General features: G+C 39.3%; 1 protein-coding gene across 4 annotated transcripts in view; it reads right to left on the reverse strand.

Annotated features, from left to right (window-relative positions):
- The window catches only part of PLCXD3 (phosphatidylinositol specific phospholipase C X domain containing 3), a 400359-nt gene that overhangs the window by 24365 nt on the left and 355113 nt on the right, over positions 1–20881 (reverse strand). Inside the window, exon 4 of one of the 4 annotated variants that reach the window (XR_014831240.1) lies at positions 13368–13824. The exons of 2 other annotated variants lie outside the window; for them this stretch is intronic. The gene's annotated coding sequence lies outside the window, so the exon portion shown is untranslated. Of the gene's footprint in view, positions 1–11110; positions 13825–20881 lie in introns of those variants that run through there. One more of the 4 variants, XM_021077041.2, reaches the window with a different exon arrangement.

Here is a 20881-nt window from a genome sequence, read left to right on the forward strand (position 1 = left end):
GAGCCACTGCCCTCTAGCTGGACCCTGGAAAGCGAGCTCATGGAGCATATCCTAACATGAGCCAGATGACCCTGGTGAGCCCAGCCAAGCCACAGTCAACCCGTAGACCTAAGAGAGAAGTAAACATTTGCCTTTTTAAGCCATGAGATTCTGCGTTTGTTTCTAGCTGCAGCGGAAGCTGGCTAATGCAGCAGTTTATAATCTAGTAGGGACATTATCATCTTCCCATAAATAATTTTAATGTAATGTGAAAAGATTTTTCACACTTAAAGCCTTTAAACATGTTAATCTGGACTGGTTTACTACTACATTATTTTATGTAATTTTCCCATCGTGCTATTATACTTTACTTCTACTTTATATCTGAAGAACTCGAGACTCAAAGAAGATGCCTCGCTTGCCTCAAATTACCCAAATGAGTGGGTAGAGCTTTGATTCAAATCTAGGACCTCTCAGTTTTGAATTCAAACTCTGGGTTCGTATTATATATTATTCTCCTGCTTTTGGCATAAGTATTTTTGTTATTATATATTCAATCAGGTTTTTTGTTTGTTTGTTTGTTTTTGTCTTTCTAGGGCCACACGAGTGGCATATGGAGGTTCCCAGGCTAGGGGTTTAATCGGAGCTGTAGCTGCTGGCCTACGCCAGAGCCATAGCAACATGGGATCTGAGCCACATCTTCGACCTACACTACAGCTCACAGCAACGCCAGATTCTTAACCCACTGAGTGAGGCCAGGGATCGAACCGGCAACCTCACGGTTCCTAGTTGGATTTGCTAACCACTGAGCAACAACGGGAACTCCTCAATCAGGCTTTTATACGTAAGCTCTTAGAGAAACTAACAATGGCTGATTTGGGTCAAAAGGAATTTAGTTTTAAAAATCTTGAGTATCACTCAAATAAGCAGTGAACAGGTTGAACAACCAGGACCCGTGCAGCCTGGATCAGTACTCTGAATCACTCCCAGAACCACATTTTTTCTACCAAGCACAGCATGCAGAAATGTTTTTAGGGATGCTTGGTGTATGCGGTTAACTCTCTGTATACTTATGTAGAGCAGAAAGATTTGCCTTACAATTTTTGTAAAATAGAGTCTTAGAAAAAGTACTTAAATTTATAGGCTCAATTTCTTGAGTTCAATTAAGATATTACTTATAGGTTATATCACCAGCCTCATTGTGTATCTACCAAGAGCAGAGAACCTTGATTATTCCATTCACAGCACCTTTAGAATTATTTTGATCATTGTCTATGGATCAGAGATGATCATTGCATATTTTTAGCTCACATTGTAGGTTAAAAACTTCCCTCACTAAGACAGTCATAACATAGGATTGAAATAGACTTTTAATTTAATAGCATTGATTTTTTTTTAGTTCTATCTTGGTTTTTTAGTTTTTTAATATGATCTTTATTTTTCCATTATAGTTGACTTACAGTGTTCCGTCAATTTCTACTGTACAGCAAAGTGACCTAGTCATACAAATATATATTCTTTTTCTCACATTATCCTCCATCGTGTTCCACTACGTCACTAGATACAGTTCCCTGTGCTATACAGCAGGATCTCATTGCTATGAGGCACCACCTTAGACCAGTCAGAATGGCCATCATTAACAAGTCAACAAATAACAAGTGCTAGAGAAGGTGTGGAGAAAAGGGTACCCTCCTACACTGTTGGTGGGAATGTAAATTGGAACAACCACTGTGGAAAACAGTATGTAGGTACCACCAAAAACTAAATAAAGAACTACCTTATGTCCCAGCAATCCCATTCTTGGGCACATATCTGGATAAAACTGTTACTGAAAAAGATCCTTCACCTGTATGTTCATTGCAGCACAATTCACAATAGCTAACTAAGACATTGAAGCAACCTAAATGCCCACTGACATTAAATTTTTAAGAATTTTTGACTGAATAACAGCTGCAATCGAGAAAGAAAATAATGTAGGGAGGAAAAGTGAGGGGTCCTCTCATGAATTTATGTAATTTCTGCTACTGTGAGTCTCAGTGACAGCATCTTAGTCTTCTAGAGTAATTTTGCAAATGAGTAGACAAGTATAGAAAGACTGAGTCACTTCAAATTTTACTGAATATTGGGAAACACCTAGAGTTTCAATACATAGATGTTTGTCTCCTGCTTATTTATATCACATTCCCAGAAAGGGGATGCTTTGAGGAACCAATCAGAAATTACCTGTAACAAAGGATTAATATCTTGAGATGGAGCCAAATAATATGATTTCACTATTTCATATTTTTGGTGGAAGGGAAGTTGAACTCTGGAACATTGCAAGGAACAGAAGCAATGTTCCTAAAGGAAACTGTGTATAATGGGATGAGATAATTGATTCTCATGGGATCAGTGACAGCCACGAAACAAGGGCCCATTTCTACTTCTCTTAGCCTACCATATGCAGTCTCACACCTCCACTGACTGCCTTCCCCTGTGAGTAGTCTATATTCCACAACTGAATTATTTGCTAAAAGTCACTCAAAGGTAAAGACAGGAGTTCCCGTGGTGGCGCAGTGGTTAACGAATCCGACTAGGAACCATGAGGTTGCGGGTTCGGTCCCTGCCCTTGCTCAGTGGGTTAACGATCCGGCGTTGCCGTGAGCTGTGGTGTAGGTTGCAGACGCAGCTTGGATCCCACGTTGCTGTGGCTCTGGCGTAGGCTGGTGGCTACAGCTCCGATTCGACCCATAGCCTGGGAACCTCCATATGCTGCAGGAGCGGCCCAAGAAATAGCAAAAAGACCAAAAAAAAAAAAAAAAAAAAAAAAAAAGGTAAAGACAGACTTGCAGTCCCAGTTCTTAATTCCCAGAGGAGAGAATATAAGTAAATCAGCTTGGTTAGGGGTTCACTTATGGTCCAGTGGTGGGACTGCATTGCTATCCTTATAGATTGGTATCTACAGAGGGAACAGTTCCCAGAGAAGGAAATCATTGTCACAGAAAAGTCTAAGCATTTATTTATTTGTTTTTTTGACCTAATATGTTCTATTTTTTTATGTTTTTAAAAGCATTTATGAATTGAGATGTGTTGATGGAAAGGGAGGAGGAGGGATTATATTATCAATTTGAAAAGTTATTGTCATGAGGATGCTGTGCAGTAAAAATAAACAACCTGTTGAATGTGATTTAGAGCTAAGAATCTTGGATTTCTTTAGGCTTCAGACTGGACTGTGTTATCCAGACTTCTAAGCTCCTCTCCACATTCACTCCTCCAGTGATTAAAATCAGAGGGCCTCACTACTAATGAAATTTTGTTGTTTGGTAGAAGATAATCTGTATGTTATATTCTGGAGGTTTTCAGTCTTGGATTTAAATTGTCTGGCATTAAGCTTGGCTGGTTTTATGCTAAGATATCATGCCTCTAATGACACTGGTAATCTCAAAAACTGTAGCATACTCCATTCCAATCTTCTCTGTTCTTGAACTTCTGCACCTATGAGCTGTTGCAGAGAAACTGAAGACTAACCAATTCCTTGATAAAATGGAACAATTTTGAGGAGTTCCCATTGTGGCTCAGTGGTTAACAAACCTGACTAGTATCCATGAGGACATGGGTTCAATCCCTGGCCTTGCTCAATGGGTTAAGTGTCCAACGTTGCCATGAGCTGTGGTGTAGGTTGCAGGTGCAGCTCAGATCCTGTATTGCTGTGTCTGTGGCTGTGGCTGTGGCTGTGGCCAGCAGCTATGGCTCTGATTTGACCCTTAGCCTGGAAAGTTCCATATGCTGCGGGTGTGGCCTTAAAAAGAAAAAAAAAAAAGAAAAAAAAAAAAAAAAGAACGCTGAGGAATCTTCTAACGCAAAACTAAAGAATATTTCAACCAACTGTAAAGTAATAGTTACAGTTCATTCAAAGCTGAAACTCAGTTCAAAGCCAAATAATTTTTTTATCTGTTTTACTTTCCAGCAATAACTCAAAAAATTGAGAACAAAGAAATACACAACTAAACCAAACCTCATCATGAAGGATTTACAAAATATTTTTGAAAGCTCACAGGGATCTATTTATATTAAACAGTTTTAAAGCTAGAGCCTTGGATAGAAGTAACAACATCTAAACATAAAAAATTACATTAACCAGAGTTCTTGTTGTGGCACAGAGGAAACAAATCTGACTAGTATCAACGAAGCTGCGGGTTCCATCCCTGCCTCGCTCAGTGGGTCAGGGATCTGGTGCTGCCAAGAGCTGTGGTATAGGTCGCAGACTTGGCTCAGATCCTGAGCTGCTGTGGCTCTGGCATAGGCTGGCAGCTGTAGCTCCAATTTGACCCTTAGCCTGGGAACTTCCATATGCCATGGGTGTGGCCCTAAAAAGCAAAAACAAAACAAAAACAAAACAAGAACGACAACAAAAAAAATGAGATTAACCAAGATGTCCATGAGTTTTAGCTCAATAATGAAGAACTGGATGCTGGGTCACTATCTCAGATGAGAAATTACATTTTAAAAGCTTAAAAAAAAGAAAGTCATAAATTCATGTTGCCTTTAAGGGATACTGCTCCGACAGACTTGAAGAGGTTAGTTACTTAATTTGAAAAATCATTAACTCTAGCTTTTGATGAAATTTAAACAATTATAAATCCCACTGTAGTACTTCTTAATGGATGAAACAAACAAAAATATTTAATTGGCCAAGAGTAAACTAAATACATGGCTCATTTTACCCTCTGTTCCTTGGTATACGTACGGATTTCTAGTCTCACGTTTATCCCCATCATCAATGTAAACAATGATGTCTGGGCTCTTAACAGGGATAATTTTAATTTTAAAATTTATTTTTCAGGTTCAATACTATTAAAGTGCCACAGTTGTCCCCATTTTGAGCATTTGAAATCACAGAAAGTCTTTTGTTTTCTGAGATAATAGCACTATTTTCCTGTAATAAGATTAGCAGTTTCCAGCATATTACCGCCTTACATAAAACCAGCAAACCCACTGGCACTACCCTTTGAGAATTTAAATTACCAACTACTTACCGTGGGTGTGAACTGTAATTTTAGGAAGGGGAAGTTTCTGAAGTTTCTGTTTCCTAATTAGTTCATTTGATTGGCCTCAGGCTACAAATGAAAAAAGTTACCCATTCTAATTTCCTAATATCTCCCATATGTCATACCTATAAAGAATAGGAACACCATTGGTTCTTAAGAGAGGTGCTGTTGTGATGTGACAGTTCTTCATTAAGTCAGAATGTCTTGTATGCACTGAAGGTTATTTGGCACCTCTAGCCTGTACTCACTAAATGCCTGGGGCTGTCCCCAGTCATCATGACAATCAAAAACCTCCCCCACACATTTCCAAGGGTTCTCAAGGGAGCAAACCATCCCCCAGCTGGAAATCTAAACCTCAGAGGAGAAAAAACTAATATTTTTTCATGTATCTGTTTATTATCCATGTATGAGTAATAATTTCTGTTATTAACAAGTTACAGTCAAAGTTTCCTATAGTTTAATTTTTTTGAAAGTAATTCAGCCTAACTTTTTGTTTTTATTCTACTCTGAGCTGAATATCAACTCTAAACTCAAATTGAGTATCTTTTAAATTCTGGGCAAATGAAGTGAGTACCAAATGGTAGGCTGACCTGACACACATGAAAAACCCAGCTTTGTGACTCAGTTGCATAATACTTTTCAAATTCTATGTTTCTGACAGGCTTTTGGAATATATAAAAATTTAATTAAAAAATCCCATTGAATGAAATATGCTAAATGCTGTAAGAAGCAAGACATATTTTTGGGGGTGAGAAAAACTGCAACCAAAAAAAAAAAAAAAAAAGTTCTGTCTGTATATGATAAGGGAGCAAGGAAATTTTTTTTCTTCTTTTCTTCTCTCTCTTTCCCTCCCTCCCTCCCTTCCTCTCTTCCTTCCTTCCCTCTCTTCCTTCTTTATTCTTTTGTCCTTCCTTCCTTTCAAAACTCCACTTTTCCTAAGTATGGTTCACGAAACTGGAATGGAAGTAACTGAGGTAGGCAGGGATGAGGGGGAAAGCACAATCAGAAAATAAAGTCTCAACAAGGACCAAATAATTTGGAACACCTTCATTTTCTGAGGTACAGTTGTGAATTGATGGGGAGGGGTTCAGAAAATGCATTCATACCAAAAAAAGGCAGACCATTCATTTTCCTTTCATGACACGAACAAGAATCAAGTCTTTGCAAGCCAATTTTTGAATTTGAGGCAGATAATGTTCCCTGTATATATTTTTCTCCCCAGCATGTGCTCAATGAAGATAAGTCCTGTGAATAATTATCTGACTGCATAAAACTATTAGGCCAGGTTCCAATGAGGTACCACAGCTGTGCTAGGGACTGGATAATAGAGAAAAAAACCCAGCACTCAGAGTTTTTCACATCATCTGTCTCCATCATGAGTTGTGTAGTGGAGAGAAGATAAGACCCAAAGCGGAGTCTTGCCAACTTCCCAGGGTAGGCTATGGACACCAGGGTGATGGGAGCCAGCAAGTGAAAGAGAGCCAATGAACTATTCTAGGCTATGTGTCTCCTAAAACCTGGAGCCTCAGATAGTTCTGTCTTTCGGTCTCTCCTCACACAGAAGGGATGCAACCAAGACATTACAGTGAACTTTAGCCTCTACGGTAAATCCAAATGCAGGATGTGCTCAATGGTTCAGAAGCATATACTCGGAAGTTCTTTCTCTGGAAAGGACTGTGATGGGTGAAACCATATCCGGGCCTTGGAACACGTGTAATTCCTTCCTAGAAAAAGCTAGTAGTTGGCTGATGTGATGCTGCCTGTATTGCCTCCTCTGAACAATCTGTGATGCTTTGTTTATTCAATTAATGGCTTCCTTTTTCATTCGGTTTGCTGCCACAACCAAATGGACATTTCTCAGCCTGCCAGAAAGAGGAGTCTGGCCCCTGTTTGCCTAGGTCCTTGAGGCTAGATTTTTGCTCTCTATGTCTAATGTTTAAAAAGCTGTCTTAAAGACATGACTCCAGGCTACGCTAGAACTAGAGGAAAATATCAGCAAATTTCATTGAGAAGAGTAAGTGAATAGACTCAAGAGTTTGTACCCCAAAGGTCAGGTTTAATTCAATAACATTTCTGTCTAGGAGTCAGAATCAGGATATTTTTGAAAGGTCTAGGTGTTTTCTTCATAATTAGGTCAAAAGAGATGAACCTACTCACTGGAAGCCTGGTCTTAAAATAAACCAAATGCTTTCTACCCAAGTCAAAATACAGGTAGAATCAGGCGAGGTCTACATAACATCCATACATAGAGAATAAAAGTGAAACACTTAGGAAGTTCCCGTTGTGGCTCAACAGTAATGAAACTGACTAGTATCCATGAGGATGGGGGTTCAATCCCTGGCCTTGCTCAGTGGGTTAAGGATCCAGCGTTGCCGTGAGCTGTAGTGTAGGTCACAGACGAGGGTTGGATCCCACGCTGCTGTGGCTGTGGCCAGGAGCTGTGGCTCTGTTTCAACTCCTAGCCAAGGAATTTCTATGTACTAGAGGTGCGGCCCTAAAAAAGCCAAAAAAAAAAAAAAAAAAAAAGAGAAACTATTTATTTTTTCTTTCAGATAATTGATGTGAAATAAACACTTGTGGTTCCTGAACATTATCCTGTCTTAGATTTATGCTGCTACCTGCAAAAAGGAAAACACATAAAAGAAAGTTTGCAATAAGATAAAGAGTCTAGGTTTAGAGGGAAGAGTAAGGAGAGTTAAAGAAGATTTACACAGGCGGATTTGGTGGTCTTTGGGGGCTCACTGAAGAGAAATAGCAAAGAGACCAATATGCAATCACCAAGCCCATATGTGCTCCCCACTGAGGTGAGGACTGCCTGTCTCCCCACTTTCTGCTCTGGCTCATGGTGTGTCTACACTACGATGCATCTTGGATGAAGTTAAAGGAAGACTTTATTTTCATAAATATTTATCTATAAAATGTAATGTCAACAATTTCTTTTTTTTTTTTGTCTTTTGTTGTTATTGTTGTTGCTATTTCTTGCGCTGCTCCCGCGGCATATGGAGGTTCCCAGGCTAGGGGTTGAATCGGAGCTGTAGCCACCGGCCTACGCCAGAGCCACAGCAACGCAGGATCCGAGCCATCTCTGCGACCTACACCACAGCTCACGGCAACGCCGGATCGTTAACCCACTGAGCAAGGGCAGGGACCGAACCCGCAACCTCATGGTTCCTAGTCGGATTCGTTAACCACTGCGCCACCACGGGAACTCCTCAACAATTTCTTAATTTGGAAAAATATGGGGAAACCATCTGTCGGCAGAAAGCAATGGCTCAAGGAATTTCCTCGACGAACCATTTTGATATCAACAAAAGATTACTGAGGCAAATATGAAAGTCTCACACCTTCTATCTTACTTTCATAAAACAAGTTGATGTTTACCTATCATTCAGGTCTATCTAGATAGACCCACTGAACCACTTGAGAAGAAAAATGTCTTTGTGAATTAGAGAGCAGGAGAGATTTCAAAAGCTTTTCTCTGATGTATAGCAAATACTGGCATTTCTTTTGGGAGGAGAATAACTTTACTTGCATTTTTGCATTCATCCAAAATTAGTATATAATTTTCTGAGGATGCTCCAGCAAAGCTCTTCATTTAGATGTGGGCACTGCCTGGGAATCAGAAAGCTGGACTCTAAGCTCTGATGACTGTCTATGTGACTATAGATAAGGCTGCTAAGCCCCAGTCTCAGCTTTCACATCTGGAAGATTTGGAGATTGACTTAGATGTATTCTAAAATGGATTCAAGTATCAATAGTCTGGAAATCTATGCTTCTCTCTGACAGCTCAGAGAAAGAAAAGAAGCTCAAAAAAGCAGTGTCTCTAGTATGAATCTTGTTGATGGTGAGTAATAAAAAAGAAGGATAATACTATAGTTTGAGTAATGAAGAAATTTTTACATTTGTGAACAGCTATATTTTCTAATTTCATTCCAGCTAGGAATTACAAGCAAGTGAAAGTCGATTTTGTAATCAGATGTCTTTTTTTTGGCTGTACCCATGGTATGTGGAAGTTCCTCGGGAAGGGATCAAACCCATGCCACAGCATTGACCAGAGCCACAGTGGTGACAATGCTGGATCCTTAACCTGCTGAGTCACCAGGGAACATTTGTTTCAGGATGTTTGAGTGTGTACATAGTTAGGGACCTTCCTCCATGGCCAAAGAAGTGTCAACATTTCACTATATGGATTCTAAAAATTGTGAGTTGTAAAGTTCTCTTCATCAAAACAGTATGGGAATTCTGGAGAAGGTAAACAAATTGCAATAAAACTGACAGAACTCTAGAATTTGGCATCTCTGTGGGCACAGCGATAATGGACTTAAATGTCTTTAAAGGCAAGCAGGTCTGTGAAGTGCAGAATATTTTGGCCTAGCTTCCTTTGCTGGTAAAAATGTGTGATATAAGGAAAGTCCCTTAACTTCTCTGTGTCTCAGTTTCTTGGTCTATAGAAAAAGGGATTAGGAGTTCCAGCTGTGGCACAATGGGGTAAGCAGCACCTCTGAAGCACCAGGATGCAGGTTTGATCCCCTGCCCAGCCCAGTGGGTTAAGGATCTGGCTTTGCCGCTACTGTGGCATAGATTGCAACTGCAGCTCAGATGTGATCCTCTGGCCCAGGAGCTCCATAAACCTCAGGGCAGCCAAAAAAGGAAAAAAAAAAATAGAAGAAGGTATTGGAGTGAATGACTTCTTAACCAGTTTCAGTTCTATAGTCATATGACTGCAAGAAGAGATTAAAATGCAATCAATTACAAATTAATAATGTAAACAAATTGAACAGATGCATATTTTAAATCCTAAAGAGAGTAATTTCTTCAATGACTCTCATTTACATATGAATTATTTATAAGTTAATTAAAACTCATAGAGTCACACAACTTTAGACATGAAAGAGACCTTAGCAATCAGTACTGTCATAAAACTCTGCATTATAATTACACAGGAATGTGCCCCTTGCCTAGTGCGTTCTTCGAGGCATAAATAGTCCTGTGTTTCCTTGAATAATTAGTACTTAGACCAGTACAGACATCAAGTAGACACTAAGATTAGTTCAATACATTTTGCAGATAAAGAAACAGACACTCTGAAAAGGCCTGCTAAGTTGTCCAAAATCACACAGGGAGCTGGAACAGAGCCTTTGCCTCTTCTGAGTCCCAACCCAGGGAGGGCTGTTTTTGTTTGTTTGTTTTTTAAGGATAAGTGGAGATGCTTTTTCCAAAAAGCATCATCAGCAATAATATCTACTTCATGGAGACAGGCCTTCTGAGGACTTTAAGGCAGCCCAAAGAAAACTGAGCAGAGGATAAGGCACACAATAAATATTCAGTCATTATTATTGACTGATTTAAACTTGAATTAAGTTAATGTCTCTATTTATTTATTTATTTATTTATTTATTTATTTATTTATTTATTTGTCTTTTGAGGGCCACTCCCACAGCATATGGAGGTTCCCAGGCTAGGGGTCTAATTGGAGCTGTAGCCACTGGCCTACGCCAGAGCCACAGCAACGTGGGATCCAAGCCGCCTCTGTGACCTACACCACATCTCACGGCAACCTTGAACCTTAACCCACTGAGCAAGGCCAGGGATGAACCCGCAACCTCATGGTTCCTAGTCAGATTCCTTAACCACTGAGCCACGACGGGAACTCCTACTGTCTCTTTTTAAAAGAAATTCAGTTTTATTTCTGTGGTAGCTGTCTCCAGGGATGCCCACCTTTATTTCCTCTCTGCCTGTATCAGTATCATAAGCCACTCCCCCATCAAGTCTATTCCTCCACACCCTTAAATCTAGCCCAGCCTGTCACTGCTTTGATCTTTAGGAGGATGGCAGCTTTTACCTTAGTCTCTTGGAGGCTGGAGCTGTCATATATAAAGTTCGGCTTCCCTGCTGAAGAGGTCCTAAGACTCCATGGACTGAGCCTAATCTCCCAGCCATCCTCAGGCAGGCACCAGGAATGTGAGAAAGCCATCTTGAACTTTTCACCACAGCTCAGCTTCTAGCTAAATATCACTAATTGACCACACTCAATGACATGTGAAGAAGAGGACACAGCTGAATCCTAATTGAATTCATGGAAGATAAAATCTTAAAATAAAAGATTGTTGTTTTAGGCCCCTTAGTTTTGGGGTAGTTTATTCGCAATTGCAAATAATTGATAGAATTCATTGTTTTAAAAGTACATGATTCTTAAATTTTCCATAAACAAAAACTCTTTTCTTATCTCCTATTTTTATCCCAGATTAACACAAGTTAGAAAGATTTAATAGTGCTGACCAGTTTCAAATTTTACTATGTTAAGAATTTGCCCAGGATGTCAACATTAAGAAAAGCTACTATTTATTTTATAGAAAGGAGGTTTATTTTAATGGTATTCAGGGTATATAAGCTATAATACCAATTTCTTTCACCATAAATGTAGCCTTACTGGATTCAGGAGTCAACTGATGCAGTAAAAATTTGCCTAGCACAGGTGTATATTTGTTTGGCAAAAAGCACTTTGAGAGAACAACTGTCATTTATAGACTGAGTACCATCATTTTTTTCTTCCTCTTTTACTAATCTCTGATTCACTATTTCTGTTTTCACTCCAAATACCTTATTCCCTTATATATGGATGCTTTCAGAAAATCTTTTTTGCATCTCTATGGCATTCCTGACACAGTCCCAAGCACTGGTGATGAAGCTATGATGACTTAAGAGATAGACATGTATCTGCTGAGGTTCACATGCTATTAGGGAAGACAAGTTAGTGAACAGGACCCATAGGGTATGGTAACTACTAAGATGTACTGAAATGGAACAAATGCAAAGGAGAATGGGAATTTAGAGATGACAGCAGTGCCTACAAGGCTAAGGAAATTATTCCAGAGAAGATGAGCTTGGATCTTAAAAAAAAACTTTTCAGACAAAGAAAGGGTAGAGGACATTTTAGACGGAGAGAATGATACTTCCCTAACTATGAAAAAATAAGGCAAAAATGGCAAAACTTCCATTGTGGAGGTAGCCAAGGATTGATGGGGGGGGACAGGGACCTAGTAAGAAATAATGGATTAGGGTAGAGATGGGTTGGGGCCACAGAGTGAAGAACTCTTATACCATAAACTTATAGTTAGTTGGCTTTTGCCCAGTGCTCTCTGTGGGGCTTAATGCATGGATAGCATGCTTATCACCAGCCATAGCTGATTAGACCAGAGTGTATACCTGGCTATACAGTATTATATACTGTATTATATACTGTACTGTATTATATACTGTAGATATGGGTTCAGCTTTGACCTCCTGGCAAGCCAAAGCTGCAAGCAGGTTAATGCTACAGGGTATCAGAAATACTACAGACCCGGCAAAGTCTGCGGATAAGAAAATGGATAATATATGAAAGGAAATGTATATCTATATCTATATTTGTGTCCCTTTGCTGTATAGCAGAAATTGGCACAATATTGTAAATCAACTATAATAAAAAATGAAAAATTTTAAAAAAAGAAAATGAAGCTAAGATGCTGAGAGAGGTAGAAATGAAGGAGCAAGCCATCAGAGTGAAAGTGATATTGAGAGGGGCATTGATGGAAACTCATAAAAAGAACCATCAGAAGAAGATCATTTCTGAGAGGAGGGTATGGGATTGGACAATTAGGCCAAACATGATACCAGCATCATGGAGTTCCCATCATGGTTCAGCAGTTAACGAACCCAACTAGCATCCACGTGGACTCGGGTTCCATCCCCGGCCTCGCCCAGTGAGTTAAGGTTAAGCTCGTTAACCTGTGGTGTAGGTTGCAGACGCCCTCAGATCTGACATTGCTGTGGCTGTGGTGTAGACCAGTGGTTACAGCTCTGATTCTACCCCTAGCTTGGGAACCTCCATATGCCTTGGGTGCAGCTCTAAAAAGACCAAAAAAAAAAGGTATCGACATTAGCCAAAGAAGGACTTCTTTTTATCCATTGGATTTGACAATTATACAGAAAAAATACAGTCTCAGGGACGTGTGGCCAGAACTATTAGGGGTTCCGAGTCTACGTGGAGGGTCTGTGAAATATGGCAGATGCAGTATGATGGACGCCACGGGAAATGGCTGCAAGGATGAGGGGATTCAAAACATGTTTACAAAGGCCACCCCTCTCTAAGTATATTACCATAAGATGATCTTACCTTTCCTCACTCAGCCTCTCCAATTTGAGGAGGAGTGGAGTTTTGCATTCTTCTGAGATCTGCTGGCTTTTCTTTTATTGATAATCACAACTAATGTGGGGAAGGTTCCATCAACTTCATCTATGTAAAACTCAGCAGGTGCCCGCTTTAGCATGACTACTGTTCATACATTGACACATTAAAGGCAAGACCTCAGAACACTTTACCTGTCAAAGAAATTTGTGCAGCCTGGAGCTGTAGAGAGATGGAGTGATGTGAGCTGGGTTCTGCATTATGCTTTTTCTACCACTGGGATCCTTAGAGTGTGGCTATATTCCATGTAGGCTGTAGCCATGTATCTAGTAGAAAAATGCTGAAAACATTGTGAGACTTATTTTTTTGCTGCTGGTGCTGGAGTTGATGCCTTATCCATAGCAGTTCTTAGTTCCTCTTTCATCTGGTGATACTGTTTCCCAATAAGAGCAGGAAGAATGTGTATGAATAGTAGTCCATGGGAGCATCAGTTGTCTTGATGAGGGTCCACAAACCATTTGAGAACTGCTGTTTGTTGTCATATCACATTCCCATTAATTCCCTTAAAGGATCTAGGAGTTAAAATCTTTCAGGAACACAGCTCTTGTTTTTAAAATAGCAGGAGAAATTCACTCATTTCCCACCTCAGTTCTGAAGGAGAAATGAGAAAAGAAAAAAGAAAAAAAAAGGCAAGAAGTGATGATCAAAGGGAGGAAAACAAAATAACAACAAAAGAATATCCTTTGAGAAAGCTCAGAGTTGTTTTATTTGTTTGTTTATTACTGACTGAGATATAAAGGAAGTTAAAAGAATAGAGGTGCTTTCTTTGGTTAGTGTATTAGCCAAATATATCAAGTCTGACCATCCTTTGCTAACCACCAGGGTGCACCAGTGCACACACTATTCCAAATTTCTACAGCCTTTTGAGTCCTTCAATAATTGGGCTCAAATTACATCTGGAAAGAATATGGAGGAGTTGGACCTCTGAGGCACTCTTTATCATAGCACAATTCTCAACTCTGGATTTTTAAAAATTGCATCTACAGTCTGTTCTGCTACAGCACATATTTTTAAATGCAAATCAACTCATATTCAATTGGTAATTAGGGGAATGATGTCAGCATAACACAAAAACCAAATTGGACCAAACATCATTTTTCCTAGTGGGTTCGTTATTGGAAGTGATCAAGGTTCAGCTTTTTTACGGTTAAATAAAGTACAAACTTCAATGATATTTGAAGAGATTTGAAAAAAGAGAAGGCTGACAAGTCTCCAAATGTTTTCCTTTCATGAAAGCAGTGGCTGGTTCAATGGTGTGAAGATTTGCTCTGCTGTCTGTTATGCTAACTACCTGAGAAAAGCATAAATGCAGATTGAAAAGGTGGGCAATTTTGTGCATTAAAACCAGAAAATAGGAGTTCCCGTGGTGGCGCAGTGGTTAACGAATCCGACTAGGAACCATGAGGTTGCGGGTTCGGTCCCTGCCCTTGCTCAGTGGGTTGACGATCCGGCGTTGCCGTGAGCTGTGGTGTAGGTTGCAGACACGGCTCGGATCCTGCGTTGCTGTGGCTCTGGCGTAGGCCGGTGGCTACAGCTCCGATTCAACCCCTGGCCTGGGAACCTCCATATGCCGCGGGAGCGGCCCAAAGAAATAGCAAAAAGACAAAAAAAACAACAACAAAAAAACAACAACAACAACAAAAAAAAACCAGAAAATAACAACAAAAAAAGAACAAACTTCTGAATCACATTTTTATTTTGGACTTAACTGTTCTTTTCTAAAGAGTTTTTTTTTTTTTTTTTTTTTTTTTAAATACCTTTATTTCCAAGGGGGAAGTTTGAGTTCCAGGGATTGAGACATCAAAAGGTAGACTAACTCAGATTTGGGGGCCAAGGCTATTGGATTTTTAATTCTGCTATTATCTTTAGTAATCTTACTGTTTTTGATAGTCTCCTGCTTAAAATGTGCCCTAAATTTTGCATTATCTGCTCCTAACCCTCTTTTTCTCATGGGTACTATTGCATTGTGTGATTTTTGGGAAAAGCAAAGAATGTATACATATGGGGGGAATGGCAGAAACACCTGTGCCTAGTATTTTTCTTCAACAACATTTGTGTAAGACTTACAAAATACCAGACATTTTCCTAAACATTTTACCTACATTATCTAATTTAATTCTCACAACTTAATAAAGTTAGTTGTATTACTTCCCCATCTTTACAAATGAGGAAACTGAGATCTAGAGAGAATAAATGGAAAACAGAAGAATGAGTGTTTTAAATGGAAATGCATCCTGATAGGACAGGAGTGGGAGGCTCTCTTTGTTATAAAGGATAGGAGTGAGAGGGCTCTCTGAAATGGGGAGTTTGCTGAGAAATAAGATTCTGTTAGAACGAGGCTATTGTGTAAAATGTGGTACTTTACTTGATGAAAACTGGCTTTCAAATTTTGGTCTATGTTTATATGTATAACCGATTACCCTTTTAACTTTGCTTTTCAAGAGTAGATATTCCCTATGAAGCAATGCTATGCTATAGTCATGGACGATAGCTGCTGCACAGGTTCATATCGTTAAAACTGGTTATTCTGGTCACTTGGAGTTGGCTAACTGCAACCTCTCCTTTCTCCCTCTCTCCCTTCCTTCCATTTTCCCAAACTGATTGGATTAGCTCAGGCCAGGCATTGAATATGGAGTCCCTGTAGAACTCTCATATACAAGCTTCTAAAAGTCTCAGTTGCTCACTTTTCCACATGTGAAATTGCTACCAATAGAAAAATTCTTTCAGAAATTTATTTAATGGGAGTAAATGAAATTTTAATGGCAAATAAGCATTGTGCGAGCAGCCGAAGGCACCGGCCTTAGGCACTAGCAGAATGTAGTAGGTCATATTATCTTTAGCTGACTTTCTGTGCATCTGAAGATTGGTAAAAGCCATTCTTGTTTTCATAATGAGTTCATAATGCAACAAAGTACTGTAGGAGCTTGCTGTATTACCTGCTAATTGTATTCTGGAGCTCTGAAAGGAGAAAATTTCCTTATCGAATTAATATTGTATTTGAAATTTCACAATGAGGAAAAATATATAAAAATGGAGTAAATAACGCCTGTAAATGTATAAGGAAAGAAAAATGTGACATTGCCTTTTATAATTAATTCTCCCTTCCACTGCTTTATGAAAAAAGCTATCCTAATTTTTTTCAAATTTTCTTCTGATGCCAATTACCTAAGGTTTAGTTGCCGTTCCTCTTTTGAGGACAAATTTGTGTTTTACAGCATTCCAGTAGATGCAGATCAGTGTTTAGCAAAGAATGGGCTGAGTACCATGCCTATCAGAGTCATCAGAAATGCTTGTTAAAAAAAAACATGAATTCTTAGACCCAGACCTATTTGAGTTAGACTATTTGGACTTGGAGTTCTGGACCTCTATGCTTTTAACTAGGATTTTACGGCTTTTATACATACACTAAGGTTTAGTGTGTGTAGAATTTAGGTTTGAATCACTGATTTAGAAAAGCCAAACAATTCACAGCAGGTATAATTGTTTCAGCCAGGCAAAACAGCTGTTGATTGATTGATTACTATAAATTCCAATTTTTTTCTCTGACACTTTGAACAGCCTTTGTTTTTTCATCCAATTTGGGGCAGAGATTTAAATCATCTACTTGGTCAGTCAAAAACTGAGGACCAAGTCAATAAATCAAAATCCAATCGTGTAACCAATCTCAGAAGTCTTATTTGACTGAAAAATGACATCGAAAATACCCCTACACAAAGTTTGTCAAGAGAGTCAAATTGATTTATAAGAGCAGAAACAGCCTTAAAACAAGATCCTAGATATGTTTAGGTTTATTCTAAAATCTTCAGTTGTAAATCTTGATACATGCAGGTCACTCAGGACCTATTTGCTACAAATCTTTTCCTATGTAACTTGCTTGGCTCCTCAGCCAGGCGTCATTTGACTTTGTTGAATGCTCCCTGCTTTTTGAAACAGCTTCTTCCCTTGGCTTCTGTGATTCTACACTGTAGAAGTAAAGGCAATGCTCCTGCTGCAGTAGATGCATCCCTAAATCTTGGTGACTTAACGCAAAAGAAGTTTACTTCTCAAAGTCCAGTAGTGTTTTTCCTCAAGGGATAAGGAAGGTTTCTGGCTTCCTCTGGGTATTGACATTGAGCCACTAGATGAAGAAGAGAAAGATCATTATGGGAGATTTTTATACACTGGCTTTGAAAGTGGCCTTCAACACTTTGGCTCCCATTCCATTATTCCATTAATTAGAGCTTAATCATATGGCAAGACTGAAATTCCTGGAGGCTGGGAAAAATAGTCTAGAAAGAAGAGGAAGCACATTGGTGCTCAAATAAAAGTCTCTGCCAAACTCTTCTTTGTTTTCTTCCTAAGACTTTGCATGCTGTTTTTGCAGATGCATTTGTGACTGTTCTCTGCTCAGTCCTCGAACATTGACTTTCCTCATGGCTCTAATTTTGCTACTCTTTTTGTTCCTCTAAACTCTCCCTGGTCAATATCCTCCTTTCTCATGGCTTTTAATGGACATATTCAGCCAACGGAGTCCCCAAGGCAAAGTCAAATTGCTACTGAAACTTACCCCTCAAGATCTCAAAGGAACCGCAAATCTCAGAGGTGCAAAAGTGAATTTGCCAGCTCCATCCTGATCTTCTCTCCTCTAGCTTTCCCTGACACAGTCAAGGGCACTATCCTCCAGAAAATTGCCCAAATTAGAGACTTGGCAGTGTTCCTTGGCTCCTCAACTCTTCCCCTCATCACCTAGTCAATCATTAAGTACTCATGATTGGAGTTGTCAAGTAACGCTTGAATTGAATCATGTCTGTCTGTCTCCAGAACCCATATCTGAGTAAAGTCCATCATCATGTTTTTCCTCCTTCCTGGTTTCTGCTTCCAGTCTTGCTCTCCCCACTGCCACCAAAGCCATTTCTTTTATGAAATGGCATCATGTTTATATCTTTTCTCTGCTTTAAATCTTTCAATGGCTTCACTATGTCATCACAATAAAGTCTGAGCCCTTCAACACGGTTTACAGCGTCCTTCATGGTATATAGTCCTTTGCTCCCTCTTGACTTCTAACTCTGCTTCTCTCACCATTTCCTTTGAATAGATACTACTCCTTGGGTTATTTTCTAAAGCGTACCACCCTCTCTTTTTCCTCCGAACCTTTGCATACAATGTTCCCTTTACTTCGAACACTTTCCCTGACCTCTTTGAGAATCTAAATCCAGCCCATTTTTCAGGTCTCAGATTAAATGTTCCTTCTTTTTGGAGAACTCAGAGAATTTCTTAGTTTAGCTTGTGCTCCTGCTAATACTTTGGACTTTATTACACTTTCTTCATTAAAATACTTACCCCGCTATTCTGCATTCTCCATGAAAAAAGTAGCTGTATCTGTTTACTTAGTACCAGATATTCAAGGTTCTTAGTGAGACCACAGAGATTTGTTGGTGAATGAATGAAGCCATTAAGTAAGGGACTCAACAGCTACTATCACATTTCTGCATATTCTAGGATACAAATTTTTGCTTATGCATCATAATTAAATCCTTTGTGAAACAATCTTCCAAAAGTCCGACTTCTGATGGTATGTTGACACATTACCTTCAATCACTTTCTCTGATGGGAAGAACAAAGCTGCTCTTTGTTCTCATGCTCTTGTTCCATTATGATCAACTTCCTCAAGGAGCCCTGGCAAAGCCAAGGGTTGATTTCCATAACACCTCCAGAGGAGGAATACAATAAAGGAAATCAGAAAGGCATCTGTGCATTGTTTATACCTCCATTAGCCTTTCTTGGGCTGTAAATTACTTAGTAACATCTGGGCAAGAGAGATGGGAAAGATACTCTATTTGCAAAAGGAGGTATGAACATAACAACCCATTTGGTGCTTTCAAATTTTACCATCCACAAAGTTATAATATTTTTATTACTTAGAAGTGGTAGTTATAATACCAATCAGGAGACATCAATATATTGTGCACATGCATAAACCAAGGAGAGATGATTCTAAAAATACCAATCAACTTTGGAAAACTTAAATGAAGAAGATGTATACACTGTGTGGAGGCTGGTCTGTGCCACTTTGATCTCCCTTCAGGATAGAAGATTTATTCCCTTTTTCAGGATGTCTTTGGCTATTCTGGGTCTTTTGTACTTCCATACAAACTTTAAAATATTTTGTTCAAGTTCTGTGAAACATGTCCTTGGTAATTTGATAGGGATTGCATTGAATCTGTAGATTGCCTTGGGTAGTATAGTCATTTTGATAATATTAACTCTTCCAATCCATGAGCATGGTATATCTTTCCATCTCTTTGTGTCATCTTTGATTTCTTTCATCAGTGGCCTGTAGTTTTCAGAGTACAGGTCTTTTGTTTCTTTAGGCAAGTTTACTCCTAGGTATTTTATTCTTTTGGATGCGATGGTAAATGGGATTGCTTCCCTAATTTCCTTTTCTGCTTTTTCATTGTTAGTATATAGAAACACTATCAATTTCTGTGTATTGATTTTGTATCCTGCAACTTTGTCAAATTCGTGGATAAGCTCTAACAGTTTTCTGGTAGAGTCTTTAGGATTCTCTAGGTATAGTATCATGTCATCTGCAAATAGCGATAGTTTTACTTCTTCCTTTCCAATTTGGATTTCTTTTACTTCTCTGATTGCTGTGGCTAGGACTCCCAGAACTATGTTGAAGAGTAGTGGTGAGAGTGGACATCCTTGTCTTGTTCCTGATCTCAGTGGGAATTCTTTCAGCTTATCACCATTGAGAATGATGTTCGCTGTGGGTTTGTCGTTTATGGCCTTTATCATGTTGAGGTAGGTTCCGGTTATGCCCACTTTCTGAAGGGATTTTATCAGAAATGGGTGTTGGATTTTGTCAAAGGCTTTTTCCACGTCTATTGAGAGGATCGAAAAATGGAGCTGGAGGAATCAGTCTCCCGGACTTCAGACTATACTACAAAGCAACAGTCGTCAAAACTGCATGGTACTGGCACAAAGACAGACATATAGATCAGTGGAACAGGATAGAAAGCCCAGAATTAAACCCATGCACTTACAGCCAACTAATCTATGACAAAGGAGGCAAGACTATACAATGGAGAAAGGACAGCTTGTTCAATAAGCAGTGCTGGGAAAACTGGACAGCCACATGGAAAAGAATGAAATTAAAACACTCCCTAACACCATACACAAAAATAAACTCCAAATGGATTAAAGACCTAGATATAAGACCAGATACTATAAAACTCCTAGAGGAAAACATAGGCCAAACACTCTCTAACATAAACGACAGCAACATCTTCTCAGATCCACCTATCAGAGTATTGACAATAAAAAGAAAAATAAACAAATGGGACCTAATTAAACTTAAAAAGTTTCTGCACAGCAAAGGAAACCCTAAACAACACGAAAAGACAACCCACAGAATGGGAGAAAATCTTTGCAAATGAATCAACAGACAAGGGATTCATCTCCAAAATTTATAAACACCTTCTGCAGCTCCATACCAAAAAAACAAACAAGCCCATCAAAAAATGGGCAGAAGGAGTTCCCGTCGTGGCGCAGTGGTTAACGAATCCGACTAGGAAACATGAGGTTGCGGGTTCGGTCCCTGCCCTTGCTCGGTGAGTTAAGGATCCGGCGTTGCCGTGAGCTGTGGTGTAGGTTGCAGACGCGGCTC

This window comes from Sus scrofa, chromosome 16, assembly GCF_054392235.1.
Source record: "Sus scrofa isolate SSC_HxYL_T2T_F1_AM1 chromosome 16, Sscrofa_HxYL_maternal_Yorkshire_Landrace_v2.0, whole genome shotgun sequence".
Taxonomy (NCBI): domain Eukaryota; kingdom Metazoa; phylum Chordata; class Mammalia; order Artiodactyla; family Suidae; genus Sus; species Sus scrofa.